At 41.8% G+C, this 18,232-nt stretch overlaps 1 pseudogene; it reads right to left on the bottom strand.

The window, feature by feature from the left end:
• Positions 1–3,993: 3,993 nt before the first annotated feature.
• Positions 3,994–4,686, bottom strand: LOC101358407 (40S ribosomal protein S2 pseudogene; annotated as a pseudogene).
• Positions 4,687–18,232: the final 13,546 nt, after the last annotated feature.

Here is an 18,232-nt window from a genome sequence, read left to right on the forward strand (position 1 = left end):
AAGCCCATTGCTGTCAAGTCAATTCTGATTTATAGCAACCCTATAGGACAGAGTAGAACTGCCCCATAGGGCAGTTGCCAGAAAGTCCACTTATAGATTCGATGTAGGCCACACCCTCAAAGAAACTCTCTTTCAGCTGACTGGCTACTCACAGCAGATTCCGTCATGGAAGTGATCACATTATATCAAATCTCATCATGGAAGTGATCCCATCATCATACGACTGCCAGACTATATCATAACTGCCAAACCACTGAGAATCATGGCCCAAACAAGTTGACACACAACCTTAATGATCATAACATCCCATTCACTTCCCTAGCTAACATTAAACCAAACCCACTGTCATTGAGTTGATTCTGACTCATAGCAACCCCATAGGGTTTCCAAGGCTGTAAATCTCATGGAAGCCGACTGTCACATCTTTTTCCCAAGGAACCACTGGTGGTTTCGAACCTCCAACCTTTTGGTTAGCAGTCGATCACTTTAACCACTGTGCCACCAGAGCTCCTTCCAGCTACTATTAGGGGTCAGCAAAGCAAGTTAGTGGGAGAGGGAGAGTCTTATCTCCTTTGTGGGCTGACTATGGTGGGTATTACACTGAAGGAGGAGGACTTTACAGAATGAGGAGAGAAAGCCACAGGATTTTTGATGGAGAATGAGAACTTCAAACAACTCTCCTTTCCTTTCTTCCATACATTATGATGGATTCTGTGCTGAACAAAGTGATAGACACTGGTGTGCAAAGGAAAATTAAATTTGCTCCTGCCCTAAACTTGCTCAAGTCTGGTGATAAAGAATGATAAATACACAGATGGCTAACATACAGTAAAATAAGAGCTATGGTAGAGACTTATCTTTTCACTCTTAGAAGGTTCTCTTTTTTTTTTTTTTTTTTTTTTAAGTAAGAGAGGCTTGTAAATTTCACTTTAATTTCCTGTTAGAGTGTTTACTGGTATATTTTAAAGCTTCACCAACCCTACATCAGAAAAAAAAAAGTGATCTCCATTCTCCCAGCCTATATTCCCATGAGAGTAACTGGTCAATTGCCTAGTTCAGGGGTCTCAAGTACATGTGCCTACAAGGGCCAGGCAGATGACATACATGAGTGGAGGGTTTGTGTAGAAGGGGGGGGGGGGGGGCTGGGGTAAACGGAGGAATGTCTTTTTTCTGAGGAGCAGATGCTACTCAGAGCCATCAGATTATTGTTGGGCAGAAATACACACCTAATAATGCCAGCTCTTGTGTTTTTTCAAGAGAAACTGGGTTTTATGTGACATCTCTGATTTTAAAACATTAGCAACTAACTCAAATAACCAATGAAAGTCATCTTTGGACTGGATTGTCCAGAGTGATAGCAATTTGTGCTCTAGGAGAAAGGTTTGTGTGAAATCATACAGCTGTGTGTGAAGGCCCCTGCAGAAATGCCTAGAGTTATCAAATAGCTTTCATCACTAAATTATGCCTTTGTTTTGGAGAGACAGAAAGGAAAACTCAAAAACTTGTCATTTACTTTCTGCTCTTTGTTATTACCAAGCACTTTGCAGTATTTTGAAGAAAACAACTCAACTAAACAACACTATTCTTCTCTGAAGATGAAAGAAAGCCCATCTTGCAGACTCTGATGAGGTCTGACCATTTTCCTACCCCTCAGACACCTAAACCAAATGCACTCTTCAGCTCTAGATTCTCATTTGCTGAAGCCAGCAATGGCGCTTGTTTGAGGGCTGCATGCTAAGGGGTGCTGGCTGTCCTTTGAGAGAGGTTCTGCTCCAGCAGCAGGTCCACTCTGACCTCTTGGTCCTTGGACTCCAGGGGCTCGGAACACTGCTTTCCCCTCCCTTGTTCTCTCTCCCACAGAGGGCTGGTGAGAGAAGTTTCTGGAGAGGAGGTGCAGCCCTCAGGGCTGTGCCCTGCTGTGCAACTCCCTTCCTCTGGGCATTAGTGAATATGTCTGTGTCCAGCAGCCCCAGTCTAAGAGAAGGAGACACACGAGATCTAGGAATGTTGAAATGTAGCCAGTGTGACCTTCCTTGGAGACGAGCAGGACATGGCCATGTGCACTGCGGGGTCTACTCCGAGGTGGGACATGGTGTGGTGGAGGCACGCTTCCGGCCCACAGCCCGCTCCCTTGGCAGGCTCTGTCCTCCAGACTGTCAGTGGGTGCCAGCTGCCCTTTTGCTTTCCACCAACCAATAGCTATAAATACAGTCACATTTCCCATATACTGTATTTATGTTTCAGAAAATGTCTGCGTTGCATACGTAATGCGGGAGATATAATTATAATATTTTGAAACTGGCCAAATTTCATGAAATATAAAATAACAGATGGCACCACACAATATTGGTGCAGTGTGCTTCATTTAAATCATAAATTGGGCCTGAAAAATATTCCCATTTGGTACAGGGTGGTGATGAGTCTGCATATGTTGGGCGTTAGGGGGTGGAGTGGTTCCCTTCCTTTGTCGTCGTTGAGCCTTTCTTTTCGGGGAAAGTGGAGTTATAAAGCTATAAATTCCCAGTAACCTCAAATTTGACCTTGTCTACCTACCAGTGTTATGATGCCTTGTTTTTACCTTAGCTTGAGGACAGAAAGTGGGATCTGTAACTTCTAGCTATAGCTTGGACCTTCATGGCCCATCAGATGTTGGAAACCAGTTACCAAGGGTCGTATTGGCACCTCACAACAGTCTGTTCTTCAGTAACCACTAAGAAACTGTTGCCAAAATTTAAACTCTTCTGATGTCTATTTTTCATCTTCAGGGGTAGTTATTCTAGATATTCATGTGCAGTCGTGGGCTGTGGGACACAGAGAACTAGCAGGTGGTACCCTGCTTTGATTTGTTCCCCTCCTTCATGCAAAGCCAAGGCAATCTGAGAGCTCACTGATTCTTAGCAGGCCCGTGGGATGCTGGAGAGGAAGTGTGGACTTGAGTAAGCACTCAAGGCACAGGCTTATCTACAAGCAAGTCAGACTAAGAGACACTCACACCACCTTTGTCGCTCAAATCTCCAATCAATGAGCCAATTGACTCATTGATTTAGACAGATCAGGATTCATAAAGGCATTTATATACAATCTAAATTCTTTAAGTGTTTACATTTGGTTTATTTTTTTGCTTTTTCCACCTCAGTTGCTCTTGCTATTTCACTGAAGAAACTGTAAAATTTAGCAATAAATTTTCAGACTCCTAAGTTGTTCACGAACAATACAGGCACGTGGGGCATGAAAGTCTGCTTCTGGCTCTCCTGCTTGTGTTTAAAGTCTTTCAACACTCAGTCTTTATTGAATCAAAGGGAAGAAGAATCAGCCAGCCCAACTGGCCTGCTAAAGTGGCTGTTTGACTTTCCTCTGTGTGTCTGATCATTCTCTCTGTTCCATGCCTTACTTAGAATGAGGTACCAAAAACCCACTGGAGGAGTTAGAGGCTTTTGTAATGCTGCCTTCAAATTAACAGCATAGTGAGAATCAATAAGTAAGTGAGTTTCATTCCCCCTCACTTTCTTCCTTTCTATCGTTCTCTCTTTTCAGAGAAGAAACAACCTAGATTAGCCTCGAACGCTCTTCTAGTTACAGATCGGGACGTGCCTTTCTTTTCCTAATTTTCTTCTCTATCTAATGGTCCCTCTAATCAAAGTTAGATAAAGGAGAGTCTATCCCCTTGCCCTGTCATAATGTGCAAGGAAAATCGACATCCCTTTATCAGTACCAGTGCTGGAATGTTCACATAGTAATGAATGGGGAAGACAGGAAGGGATGGTGTGATGGAGCCCTGGGAAAGGACAAGCTGACTTCTGTTTGAGGCAGTCTGGTGGGGACCATGGCTGTGGTCTATGATTTGCCTATATTTATACAGGGAAACATCAAGTTACCACAAAGAGCAGAAATAATCAGAGGGTATGATTTGAATTCTGCATTTATCCTTCTTAAGGGAATTAATTTTTTTTTTCCAGGTTTAATTCACTTTCATTTTTCTTGTATAAAAAACCACTATGTGGTGGCCACAGCTGGAACCTGGGTCCTCACATGAAGACTCTGGTGTGGGTCTTTATGAAAGGGTCAGTGAATTCCTGGTAGGGAGACTTGGGGAACACAGACTCTTTCCAGGGGTTGGGGGTGGGGGACATAGCTGTAGATCTTGGAGATGGCATCAAAGGTGGCCTTGGAGAAGTCGCCCAGGATGGCAGTGCAGCCCCTGGCCCAGGTGTAGCAGTCCTCAGTACCAGCCATCAGCAGCAGCTTCTTGGGCACAGGGGCCGAGACTATGCCAGTGCCTCTGGGCGCTGGGATGAGGGGCACCAGCACAGAGCCACAGCGGCCGGTCAACTTGCAGGGGACAGCGTGAGGCTTGCCAGTCTTGTTCCCCAAGTAGCTTTGTCACATGGGAATGGCAGAGAGGTTGGCCAGGATGATGGACCTGCAGACATCACCTCCTTGGAGCATTTAACGCCCAGGCTGACGTGGCCATTGTAGTCCCTGATGGCTACGAATGCCTCGACCCTGGTCTGCTGGCCAGCAGCGTCTGTTTTGGTACAGGCATGATTTTCAAAACCTCACCCTTGAAAGCCATCCCCAGGAAGAAGTCAATGATCTCAGACTCCTTGATGGGTGGGAAAAAAAGAGAGAGATCTCCTTCAGGGACTTGATCTTCATGTGCTTGACCAGGTGGCCCAGCTTGGTGACAAGAACTACTCCTTTGCCTCCATGAGGCTGGCGGCCTGGGCCCGGCCAGAGCACGTCTGTGACCACCGCCCAGCAGGCTGCTGTTGAAGCCTCTGCAGAAGCCGCTGTGGGATCCTATCCCTGGTCCCGGGGCCTCCAGGCCTTTTCCCTGCACCGGTGTCACCCATCATTTGATGTTTTCTCAGAGAAGAAGCAAGGGAATTAATTTCTATAGCTCCTGCTCATCCTAGATACTTGGGGATCTGGGTCTCAGAGAATCATTTCTACTTGGCCGTATGTGGTCACTCTCAGTAGTGTGACCTGAGAGAGGAACTAAACCTGTTCCTTATGGCTCTAAGGGCTACAATAAAGTTTAATGGGTAGGAATAATAGATCTCAGCTTGATATAAGGAAGAACATTCCAATAATGTGAGTAGTACGAAGATTGATTAAAAAAAAGAAAAACTGGTAGTAAGTTCCCCATCAACGGAAGAATCCAGTTAAAGTCAGGGTGATGTGGGAGAAGAGATTCTATATCCTTGCTTCTCAAAGTGTTGTCCCAGAATCAGCAGCATCAACATCACGCAGAAGCTTGTTAGGCATGCAAACTCTTAGGTCCCACCTCAGACCTACTGAATCAGAATTTGTATTTCGACAAGATCCGGGAGTGATTTGCATGCACATTCGAATCTGAGAGTGCTGTTGTTGAGGATCCCTTTTAGTGTTAACACATGTTTCTGAGTGAATAGTTTGACTTTTATGTGTTTTAACATGAACATATGACTGATTTTGGTTCTCAGTACCCAATGTTTATATAGAGAACCGCATTCAAGTCTGATTTGAGGAGATTCTCAGACTCTCTTTTGTTCAAATATATTTTTAATATAGTAGAATTGTAAAGATTTCCTTCCCCTATCCTGCCAACTACACTACTCTAATCTGCCAAGGGCGCAGAAATTCACATCACATGTTATTCCTTTGGGTTTAGACATTGAATGACCCCATGGAAATGATAACTTCTTAACTAGATGGAGTAATGCTTTAAGCCATTTTTACCAATTAAGCTATTAATGTTAATTAGTACCATCGATTTGCTATCAGAGAACAGGGCTTATCATCTCTGAATCCCAACTACTTGACATGTTGCCTGACAAATATTATTGTACGATTTATTTATCATGAATAGACATTTCCAAAAAGGATTTGGGTTAGCATTACGTGGCCCAGTGAATACATGTTGAACCGGACTGGTTCAGACTATGTGGGAATAAGTCTAGATAATGATGAAGGTGGCTGGAAGGATTCTTCTCAGGGAAACTTCTGAGGATGAGGGTCCCAGGGGAACATGGGTGGGAAGGGTGGCACAAGGGCTGTGTGCCTGCAGATTCCAGAGAGAGAGAGCGCATTGGTCCCTTCTCCACAGTGTGCGTGTGTAGCTCAGCGATCCACACAGAAGTACACTTCCACTGTGCTCCTGCTTCTTGCCCTTCCCTAGAGTCTCTATTAGACTCCAGAACTTGGATTATGTGCTGAGGTTTATAAATTCAGATGCAACATAATGAAGTGACTAAGAACATGGACTCTGGAAACAGAATATCTGCATTCAGATATTTTAGCTATGTCTGTTGATGCAATGTTAATAGTCTGGGCAAGTTACTAAACCTCCCTAATCCTCTATTTCTTCATCTGTTAAATGGAGACAATAGTAGTACCAACCCACAGGGTTGTTGTGAGGATGAAATGATATAATACACTGTGCTTTGCATAGTGTGTAGCACATAGTAAGTGGTAAGCAAATGTTAAATGTTGTTGTCATTGTTATCATTATTTTGCTATGGCATGTTTCCCAAGCTGTCTAAACTTGCATTAGAATATAATCACACACTTAGCCTCAGAATATCACAAACCATTTTATGACTTCTCAGCACCACCTAAAGATTTCTGATTCTACCTTCATCTCTGACTGACTTGTTTATTCCTTGCTACAGATGTTATCTTCCTTCTTTTGTATTCAGATAGTTTTCTGGACAACCTTCATTTATATAGGGGTATGGAAGATCTACAGGAGCCCTGGTGGCGTAGTGGTTAAACACTTGGCTGCTAACCAAAAGGTCAGCTGCTATGCAGTCTGCTTCCGTAAAGATTACAGCCTTGGAAATCCTATGGGGGAGTTCTACTCCGTCCCACAGGGTTGCTATGAGTCAGAATTGACTTGAAGGTAATGCGTTGGTGGAAGTTCTATACTGCCTTATAAGAAGGGTACAAGGCTAGAAGCATTTCATTTAATCTGCATTGCCATGTGGCTGTTAGAGATGCTCTCCAAAGAAGAGGCATGAGAACAAAATACTAAAGACAGAGCTAAGTAGAGTTAAAAAAAAAAAAAAAATTAGTTGCCGTCGAGTTGATTCTGACTCATAGAGACCCTATAGGACAGAGTAGAACTGCCCCATAGGGTTTCCAAGCAACAGCTGGTGGATTTGAGCTGCTGACCTTTTGGTTAGCAGCCAAGCTCTTAACCACTGCACCACCAGGCCGCCTAAGTGGAGTAATGTATGATCAAATTCCTTCCACATCACACAAGCAGAACCATTCCCACTTTCAAACATAATCTTGTTTGAAGGAAAACCAGGTTTTTGTGGATTTAGGGGGCATTGGTGATTTCTTATATTGGGATTATTGGGATTGCCTTCCATGCAGGAGACCCGGGTTCAATTTCTGGTTAATGTATCTCATGTACGTCCATCACCCATCTGTCAGTGGAGTCTTGCTTGTTGCTATGATGACAAACAGGTTTCAGTGGAGCTTCTAGACTGAGACAAACTAGTAAGAAAGGCCTGGTGATCTCCTGCTGAATATCAGCCAGTGAAAACCTTATGGATCACAATGGTCTGATCTACAAACTATCATGGAGATTGTCTTAGTCATCTAGTGCTGCTATAACAGAAATACTGCAAGTGGATGCTTTAACAAAGAGAAGTTTTTTTTCTCCCACAGTCCAGTAGGCTACAAATCCAAATCCAGAGCACCAGCTCCAGGGGAATGTTTTCTGCGTCGGCTCTGGAGGAAGGTCTGTGTCATCAATCTTCCCTTGGTCTGAGAGCTTCTCCTCACAGGAACCTAAGGTCCAAAGGACTTGCTCTGCTCCTGCACTGCTTTCTTGATTGTATGAGATTCCCATGTGTCTCTACTCTCTTTTCTCTTTTATATCTCAAAAGAGATTGGCTGAAGATACTATCCAATCTTATACACCTCATCAGTATAACTGCTGCTCATCTATCTTATTACATCATAGTGATAGAGTTTACAACACATAAGGAGATCACATCAGATTACAAAATGGTACACAATCATACAATACTGGGAAATCATGACCCAGCCAAACTGATAACACACATTTTTTGGGGAACATAATTTAATCCATGACAGGGATGGTGCAGGACTGGGAAATATTTTTGTTCCTTTGTGCATGTGGTCACTGTGAGTTGGGGGTAGACTCCAAGCAGCTAACCACACCCATGGAAAGGAAGATGATACCTTGTCATTAGGTCAACTTACTTGGTAAGGAGTGACACAAAAGAGTGTCTTGGATGTCATCTCAACTTTCCATACCCTTGTGCTGGACTGCTTTAAGAAGAGGATTACATATCTCTACTTAAGAAATGAAAGCCTTGGGTACAGGGAATAAGAGCTCTGTTTCTCAGGCCGGGGGCCCTGAGAGCAGGTCAGGGTTCAGAGCTGACAGAGTAAATGCTGCATGAAGTCTGGCACTATGTAGATTATCATTGTCATCCAAAGATCAGGAGGTCAGAGACATGACCAAAGTCAAGGCCATTTCAGGAGACCAGGAAGCAGGGTGTTGACAGTGGTAAGCAAAGTGTGTGAGTGTGTGTGTGGTGGGGGCGGGAGCTTAGGGGGAAGAACTTGATGCAGGTTAAATGTGGGCTCAATGATCTCAGCTGTTTGTCTCATCCAATTTTTATTTGCTTCTGTGTTTTCAACAAACATTTTAGTTTGGAACAATTTTATATTTACAGAAAAGTTGCTGAGAGGACGTAAAGTTCCATATACCCTGATTTCCCCTAAAGTTAATATATAACAATAGTACACTCATCAAAAAGAAGAAATTATTATTGGTACAATACAGTCAAGTAAACTACAGATTTATTTCAAAGTTTGCCAGTTTTTCCACTAATGTCCTTTTTCTGTTCCAGGATTCAGTCCAGATACCACATTGCTTTTAGTCATTGTGTCTCCATAGTCTCCTGTGGTCTGTGTCCAAAACAGAAATCCAAACCTGTCAACAGACAGCACTGTGGGGTAACGGGGCGGGGTGGGTCTCTTCTCTCAGTAATCTTATAATTATTTATTGCGTTACTACTGTGTGAGACAAATAAAAATGATTAAATCTCTGCCATGGAGGAGTTTGCTATCAGGAGTGGCTACAAACAGGTAAATAATTACTGTTCCTTGTGATGTGTGCTATAACAGGAAATCCATCAAGTTCTATAATTCCCTTGGGAGCAAAGTGGATGCCTCTCAGTGATTCTTGCCAGGAAAACACTATGACCCAATTCATATTTTCTGGTAGAGTGCTCATTGGTTTGGACCTTGTGGTCAGAAGAATCAATTGGATTGAGATGTTCGTTTATGTAACAGATTTTGTTACAACACAGTTCTGAAAGGGGGGGAAGAAAAGTCTGTGATCAATGATTAAAAGAGAACGTGAGGTGGGGGAGGTTTTTCCAAACCAGCTGCAAAGTCTCAGCTTGGGATTTCCTTGAGATCGAGATCTAGATTGCGATCTGGTGAGGTAAATTACTGCCCTAACTTTCTCTGCCTTCTCATAGCCAGATTTCTCAGGAAGTTGTTTTTATTTGCTTTCTCCTTTTTCTCACCTTCCACTCACCTCTCCACCCACAGCAGCCTGACTTCTGCTCCTTTTTTTCCTACAAAATAGCTTTTACAAAGGCCATTAATAATCTGCCTGACTATTATCCAATAGAAAAATGTTAGTATACATCTTATCCAATGTCTCGGTAACCTTCAGCATTGCTGATCCCTCCCTCCTTCTTCAGATTCACTCCTCTCTTAGATTCCATAGCACATCCTCGTCTAACTCCCATCCCCACCAATGTCCCTGGCCAGTCCTTCTGCAGCCAGGCTATGAGAGGGAGTCTGGTAAGCTTCAGTTCTAGGTCTTCTTATTCCTCGTATATATTTTCCCCTAAACTATCTCATTGACATCAGTGGTGGATTCAATTACTACTGAGACTAAAGGGCACAAATAATAATTTCTCTCTCCCCACCAAGTTCTGAACCAATTGAGAAACACAGAAGTCAAACAGGCATTGAAGTAGCAATTTTATTACTGGTAAAGCTGTATTGGCAAATGCAGTATTAAGTCAAGTCCAAAATGAGCTTCTCACTTAACACCCTCCTTTCTCCTAATTGGTCTTATTCACCTACCACAGGCAGAACAATTGTTCAGCTATAGGCCGTAGGCCATCCCTTGCAGAGATAGGACCTGCTAATGGGGCTTACCATATAGGAGGGGAGGAGCAAAAAGGAAAACATAGGGACTATAGATAATCCTTTCAAGGGGGAAAAGGCAAACAGAAAGAGAGAGAATGCACATGTGTGAGCAGAGACACTACCCCTGCCTGATGAAGAAACAAGGACCAGATGTGTCTGACCATTGTCATGTCTCCAATCAGATAAGTCAATCTTATTTGTTGAGGGGTGGTTGTCAGTGAGAGATGAAGCAAAGACAGCAACTTGTTCTCCAATACTTTTCCTGAGAAGGTATACTTTTCTATTTCATGAACCTGAAGAAAGGGAAAGGGAAAGATGACTTCTCTAATTACTACCTACACTAAGATAATTCACTAATTTTTATCTCTAGCCAAAAACTCTCCTTTAAGCTACAGATTTGCATATTCAATTTCTTACTTGACATCTCCATTTGGGCGTCTCAATGCAATTGCAACTCAATGTGCCTCAAAATAATAATAGTAGTAAGTATTGAGGACTATTATGTGCTAGCATTGTGCTAATAGCTTTATGTAAATTATCTGATTTGATCCTCATAGGAACTCTATGAGGCAGGTGGGGATCATTGATGGAATTAAGCTTGGAGAGTTTTAATCGCACTGTCTATAGGTAGTGGATATGGGATTCGAACCCAGACAGTTTGGCTCTAGGACTATTAGTTACTGTACTATACTGCTGTCCCAGCTGAATCTATAACTATTCTCTTATACTGTATCTGAACCCAGTGGAACACAACCAGGACCAAGGTGTCAATCTTGACAACTTCATCAAACCCTGGGGATTGTATCTCCTAAAGACCTCTAAGTTCAAGCAGTGGTATCCATGGCCATCACCATTATCTAGTATTTAGAAAAAGCTAGGGTCACTCTTGGACTTTTGCGGTACATTCTAACTGTTCTTGACTCACCTGTGTGTTCTGTCTTTCAATCCATTCTTCACACTGCATTGAGTGATCACGTACCTGCCCCGGCCTCAACTTAGAATAACCTTCCATTGCTCCAGGGATGAGGACAAAGCTGCTCAACAAAGCCTGCAAGTCTCTGCTGTCTCTGACCTCCTTCTACTCCTCCAGTCTCCTTTGCCCACTGTCCATTTGTTCTCTCTGCTCCAGCCACCTGGGCCTTCTTTCAATTCTATAAATGTGCCATGGTCTTTTCCCGCATATGCAGTTTCCTGTGCCTGTGACATCTGTCTCTGTCCACACCTAATTAGCTTGTACTCATCCTTCAGGTCTTAGATGAAATATCTTTTCCCCAGGGAAGGCTTCCCTGGACTGCCTACATAGGTCAAGTCTCCCCTTTATCCTCTCTTAATATGATGCACCACTATTCCAAGCAATTATTACAGTTCTAATTTATATCTATGTGGGTGATTATTTAACAAAGATTCTCCTTCCCACTAGATTTTTTTATTGTTGTAAAAATACATATAATACAACATTTGCAAATTCAGTATTTTTCATATGTACAATTCAATAAAATCAGTTACATCACTCATGTTGTGCAGCCATCACCAATATCTGTTTCCAAATTTTCCATCCTTATAAACAAAAATTCGATGCTATCTAAGCAATGATTCTCCCTTTCCCTGTCACTCCCGCCCCTGGTAACTGCTATTGAACTCTAATCTCTATGCATTTGCCTATTCTATGTGTTTCATTAGTGAAATCATATAATATTTGTCCTTTTGTGATTGACTTATTTCACTGAGGATACTGTTTTCAAGGTTCATCCATGTTGTGGCATGTGTCAGGACTTCATTTCTTTTTATGGATGAGTGATATTCCATTGCATGTATATACCACACTTTGTTTATCTGTTCATCTGTTGATAGACATTTGGGTTGTTTCCACCTTTCGGCTATTGTGAATAGTGCTGCGATGAAGATCGATGTACATGTGTCTGTTTGCATCGCTGCTTTTAAGACTCTTGGGTATAGGTACCTGAGGGTGGTGTTAATGGATCATATGGTAGCTCTATGTTTAATATATTGAGGAACTACCAAACTGTTTTCCACAGTGGCTGTACCATTTTGCATTCCCACCAGCAATGGATGAGGGTTCCAATTTCTCCACATCTTCATCAACATTTGTTATTTTTGGTCTTTTTAATGATAGCAATTCTAGTAGGAATGAAGTGACATCTCATTGTGGCTTTAATTTGCATCTTCCCAATGGCGAATGGCTAGTGGAATAGAACCGTGAGCCTAGAATTAAATGCACACATCTATGGTCAGTTTTCGACAAAGGTGTTAAATTCATCAATGGCGGAAAGAATAGTCTCTTAAATAAATTGTGCTGGGACAACTGGATATCTACATGCAAAAGATTGAAGTTAGACCCATACTTAACAACTAACTGTCATGGATTGAACTGTGTTCCCCAAAAATATATGTATCAATTTGGCTAGGCCATGATTCCCAGTACTGTGTGATTGTCCACCATTTTGTCATTTGATGTGATTTTCCGATGTGTTGTAAATCCTGTCTCTATGATGTTAATGAGATGGGATTAGCAGCAGTTAGGTAGAGTTAATCTACAAGATTAATCCACAATTTAAGCCAATCTCTTTTGAGTTATAAAAGAGAGAAGTGAGCAGAGAGACACGGGACCTCATACCACCAAGAAACAAGATCCAGGAGAATAGCGTGTCCTTTGGGCCCCAGGTCCCTGAGTTGAGAAGCTCCTCAACCAGGGGAAGACTGATGACAAGGAACTTCCTCCAGAGCCGACAGAGGAAGAAAGCCTTGCCCTGGAGCTGGCACCCTGAATTTGGACTTGTAGCCTACTACACTGTGAGAGAATAAATTTCTCTTTGTTAAAGCCATCCACTTCTGATATTTCTGTTATAACAACACTAGATAACGAAGACGCTAACTCAAAATAGATCAAAGGCCTAAATGTATGACCAAAAACCATAAAACTCTTAGACGAAAACATAGGGGTAATGCTTGGGGACCTAGTCCCCAACAACAGATTTTTAGATATGACACCGAAAGCACAAACAAAAAAGACAATATAGATAAGTGGGATCTCATTTAAAAAGAAAAAAAAAAAAAAACTTGTATATATCAAAGAACTTTATCAACATAGTGAAGAGACAGCCTACAGATTAGGGGAAAAAAAGGGGGGGGACCATATATTGGATAAGGATTTAATATCCAGAATATAAAAAGAGCTCCTACAGCCTATAAAGAAAAAGACAAACAACCCAACCAAAAATGGGCAAAATAGACGTTTTACCCAGGAGGATATACCAATGGCCTCCCACTAGATTTTAAGCTCAGGAGGGCAGGGGCGCTGTCCAGTTTTGCTCTCCAGTGTATCTCAAGGGCCTAGTATAGCATCTAGCACAAGACTCCGCAAATACTGGTTGAATATATTTATAGTGATAGTAATAAACCAAAACCAAATCCATTGCCAGCAAACCAATTCTGATTCAGAGTTTTACTGAGTAGAACTGCTCCACAGGGTTTTCTTTGCTGTAATTTTTACAGAAGTTTTCTTTGCTGTAATTTTTACAGAAGCAAATTGCTAGGCCTTTCTTCTATGGCTGGGGGTGGGGGGTTTGAACCACCAACCTTTAGGTTAGTAGCTGACTGCAAACTGTTTGCACCACTGGGGAATCTCTAGTGATAGTAATGTTGTTGTTGTTGTTGTTGTTAAGTGCCGTGGAGTTGGCTTCAACTCACGGCGACCCTACGCACAAAAGAACAAAACATTGCCCAGCCCTGCACCATCCTCATAATTGTTTTACGCTTGAGCCCATTGTTGTAGCCACTGTGTCAATCCATCTCATTGAGAGTCTTCCTCTTTTTTGCTGACCCTGTACTTTACAAAGCATGATGTCCTTCTCCAGGGACTGATACCTCCTGACAACATGCCCAGAGTTATGTAAGATGTTCTAAGGAACATTCTGGCTGTACTTCTTCCAAGACAGTTTTGTTCGTTCTTTTGGTAGTCTATAGTATATTCAATATTCTTTGCCAACACCATAATTCAAAGGTGTCAATTCTTCTCCAGTCTTCCTTATTCATTGTCCAGCTTTGATATGCATATGATGTGATTGAAAATACCATGGCTTGGGTCAGGTGCACCTTAGTCTTCAAGGTGACATCTTTGCTTTTCAACACTTTAAACAGGTTTTTGCAGCAGATTTATCCAATGCAATGCGTCTTTTGATTTCTTGACTGCTGCTCCCATGGGTGTTGATTGTGGATCCAAGTAAAATGAAATCCTTGACAACTTCAGTCTTTTCTCCGTTTATCATGATGTTGTTTGTTGGTCCAGTTGTGTGGATTTTTGTTTTCTTTATGTTGAGGTGTAATCCATACTGAAGGCTGTGGCCTTTGATTTTCATCAGTAAGTACTTCAAGTCCTCTTCACTTTTAGCAAGCAAGGTTATGTCAACTGCATAACTCAGGTTGTTAGTGAGTCTTCCTCCAATCCTGATGCCCCATTCTTCTTCATACAGTCCAGTTTCTCAGATTATTTACTGCATTCTGGAAACTATGCCACCAATATTCAGATACCAGCAGGGTCACCTATGGCAGACAGGTTTCAGCTGAGCTTCCAGACTAAGACACACTAGGAAGAAGGACCCAGCAGTCTACTTCTGAAAAGAATTAGCCAGTGAAAACCTTATTAATAGCAGCAGAACATTATCTGATATAGTAACGGAAGATGTGGCAGCTCTTCCCCAGACACTCAAAATACGGCTGGGGAAGAGCTGCCTCCTGAAAGTAGGGTCGACCTTAATGACGTGGATGGAGTCAAGCTTTTGAGATCTTCATTTGCTAATGTGGCACGACTCAAAATGAGAAGAAACAGCTGCAAACATCCATTAATAATCAGAACCTGGAATGTACGAAGTATGAATCTAGAAAAATTGGAAATCATCAAAAGTGAAATGGAACGAATAAACATCGATATCTTAGGCATTAGTGAGCTGAAATGGACTGGTATTGGTCATTTTGAATTGGACAATCATATGGTCTACTATGCTGGGAATGACAGCTTGAAGAGAAGTGGCTTCGCATTTATCATCAAAAAGAACATTTTGAGGTCTATCCCAAAGTGCAATGCTGTCAGTGATAGGAAAAGATCCATACACCTACAAGGAAAACCAGTTAATATGACTATTATTCAAATTTACACACCAAACACTAAGGCCAAAAATAAAGAAATTGAAGATTTTTACCAGCTTCTGCAGTTTGAAATTGATCAAACATGCAATCAGGATGCATTGATAATTACTGGAATGTGAAAGTTGGAAACAAAGAAGAAGGATTGGTAGTTGGAAAATATGGCCTCGGTGATAGAAACAATGCCAGAGATCACATGATAGAATTTTGCAAGACCAATGACTTCTTCACTGCAAATACCTTTTTTCATCACCACAACTGGCAATTATACACATGGACCTTGCCAGATGGAATACACAGGAATCAAATCGACTACATCTGTGGAAAGAGACGATGGAAAAGCTCAGTATCATCAGTAAGAACAAGGTCAGGAGCCGACTGCAAAACAGACCATCAATTGCTCATTTGTAAGTTCAAGTTGAAACTAAATTAGAACAAGTCCATGAGAGCCAAAGTACAACCTTGAGTATATCCCACCTGAATTTAGAGACCATCCCAAGAATAGATTTGACGTGTTGAACACTAATGACTGAAGACCAGACAAGTTGTGGAATGACATCAAGGACATCATACATGAAGAAAGCAAGAGGTCATTAAAAAGATAGGAAAGAAAGAAGGACCAAAATGGATGTCAGAAAAGGCTCTGAAACTTGCTCTTGGATGTCGAGTAGCTAAAGCAAAAGGAAGAAATGATGAAGTAAAAGAACTGAACAGAAGATTTCAAAGGGTGGCTCCCGAAGGCAAGTATTATAATGACACGTGCAAAGACCTGAAGATAGAGAACCAAAAGGGAAGAACACACTTGGCATTTCTCAAGCTGAAAGAACTGAAGAAAAAATTCAAGCCTTGAATTGCAACGGTGAAGGATTCTATGGGGAAAATATTAAACGACGTATGAAGCCTTAAAAGAAGATGGAAAGAATACACAGAGTCATTATACCAAAAAGAATTGGTCGACGTTCAACAGTTTCAAGAGGTAGCATGTGATCAGGAACCAATGGCACTGAAGGAAGAAGTCCAAGCTGCACTGAAGGCATTGGCAAGAAACAAGGCTCCAGGAATTGACGGACTATCAATTGAGATGTTTCAACAAATGGATGCAGCACTGGAAGTGCTCACTTGTCTATGTCAAGAAATTTGGAAGACAGCTACTGGCCAACCAACTGGAAGAGATCCACACACACGCCCATTCCAAAGAAAGGTGATCCAACAGAATGTGGAAATGATCGAACAATATCATTAATATCACATGCAAATTAAATTTTGCTGAAGATCATTCAAAAAAGAATGCAGTAGTTCATCAATAGGGAACTGCCAGAAGTTCAAGCCAGATTCAGAAGAGGATGTGGAAACAGGGATATCATAGCTGATGTCAGATGGATCCTGGCTGAAAACAGAGAATACCAGAAAGATATTTACCTGTGTTTTGTTGACTATACAAAGGTATTCAACTGTGTGGATCATAACAAATTCTGGATAACATTGTGAAGAATGGGAATTCCAGAACACTTAATTGTGCCCATGTGGAACCTGTACATAGATCAAGAAGCAGTCATTTGAACAAAACAGGGAAATACTGCATGTTTTAAAATCAGAAAAGCTGTGCATCAGGGTTGTATCCTTTCACCATACTTATTCAATCTATATGCTGAGCAAATAATCCAAGAAGCTGAACTATATAAAGAAGAATGCAGCATCAGGATTGGAGGAAAACTAACTAACAACCTGCATTATGCAGATGACATAACCTTGCTTGCTGAAAGTGAAGAGGACTTGAAGCATTTACTGAGGAAGATCAAAGACCACAGCCTTCAGTATGGATTACACCTCTACATAAAGAAAACAAAAATCCTCATAACTGGACCAACTGATAAATGAAGAAAAGATTGAAGTTGGCAAGGATTTCATTTTACTTGGATCCACAATCTACACCCATGGGAGCAGCAGTCAAGAAATCAAAAGACGCATTGCATTGGATAAATCTGCTGCAAAAACCTGTTTAAAGTGTTGAAAAGCAAAGATATCACTTTGAAGACTAAGGTGCACCTGACCCAAACCATGGTATTTTCAATCACCTCATATACATGTGAAAGCTGCACAGTGAATAAGGAAGACTGAAAAAGAATTGATGCATTTGAATTATGGCGTTGGTGAAGAATATTAAATATATCATGGACTGCCAGAAGAACGAATAAATCTGTCTTGGAATGGCCATAATGCTCCTTAGAAGTAACGATGGTGAGACTCCATCTTATTTACTTTGGACACGTTATCAGGGGGGAGCAGTTCCTGGAGAAGGACATCATGCTTGGTAAAGTAGACAGTCAGCAAGAAAGAGGAAGACCCTCAAGGAGATGGACTGACACAGTGGCTGCAACAATGGGCTCAAACGTAACGACGATTTTAAGGATGGCGCAGGACTGGGTAGTGTTTTCTTCTGTTGTACACAGGGTTGTTATGAGTTGGAAATGACTCCAAGGCACCTAACAACAACAACAATAAATGCAAGTTTCCAAATTCTGATTTTTTTTTTTTAATGACTATAATAGGACAATGAGAAAAGCCAGACAAGCTGGAGCCAAGAACAAAGTGCCCTAGGGCATACTGTAGGATAGGAACACGGTGATGCAGGTTGGAATGAGGCTGAAAAAGGCAAATCAAGAAATAAAAGAGGAGGAGGAGTTCCGGCAAAATGGCGCTCTAGGCAGAAGCACCATGCCATCCCTCCACAGCAAACATCCGAAAAACTAAGCCAAACAGAGAAAACAGCAATCCTGAAACCTTAAAACATCAAATGAAGAGATAAAGAACTCAGCCAAGCACCAAATGGAGTGAGAAAACTGACAGAGAACGGAGAACAGGAGAGATTCATAAA

This window comes from Trichechus manatus, unplaced genomic scaffold (genome assembly GCF_000243295.1).
Source record: "Trichechus manatus latirostris isolate Lorelei unplaced genomic scaffold, TriManLat1.0 scaffold00064, whole genome shotgun sequence".
Taxonomy (NCBI): domain Eukaryota; kingdom Metazoa; phylum Chordata; class Mammalia; order Sirenia; family Trichechidae; genus Trichechus; species Trichechus manatus.